This window comes from Penaeus monodon, chromosome 15 (genome assembly GCF_015228065.2).
Source record: "Penaeus monodon isolate SGIC_2016 chromosome 15, NSTDA_Pmon_1, whole genome shotgun sequence".
Lineage (NCBI taxonomy): Eukaryota > Metazoa > Arthropoda > Malacostraca > Decapoda > Penaeidae > Penaeus > Penaeus monodon.
The window spans coordinates 3772366-3772744 of NC_051400.1; positions in this window are offsets into that span (position 1 = coordinate 3772366).

Genomic DNA, 379 nt, shown 5'->3' on the forward strand with positions numbered 1-379 from the left:
GTCTGTGCTTAAGTAATCTGTAACAATAATTTTTTTTTTATTAAAAAACAATGCTGAAAACACTGAAAGGATATTCTCTCATTTGTTTCCTATACTACGGTTTTAATTAAAAACAAATTTGGGAACTAAAAGATCTTTATTCAGGTGAACGATTATCTAGTACTCATTAGCATTCATCAAAAGTTTTCAGTTGAAACAAACAGGTATCTGCATTTTTCCTTACACTTCTTTAATATGTCTGTGTTCAGTTAACGTCGGATTAGATATACTAAGTACACATAAATTCTAATGGTAGAAACTTTTATAGATTATAACAAATATTATATATGTATCATGAACAGTTACCAGTCCTGACATATTCGCATAATTATCAAAAGTG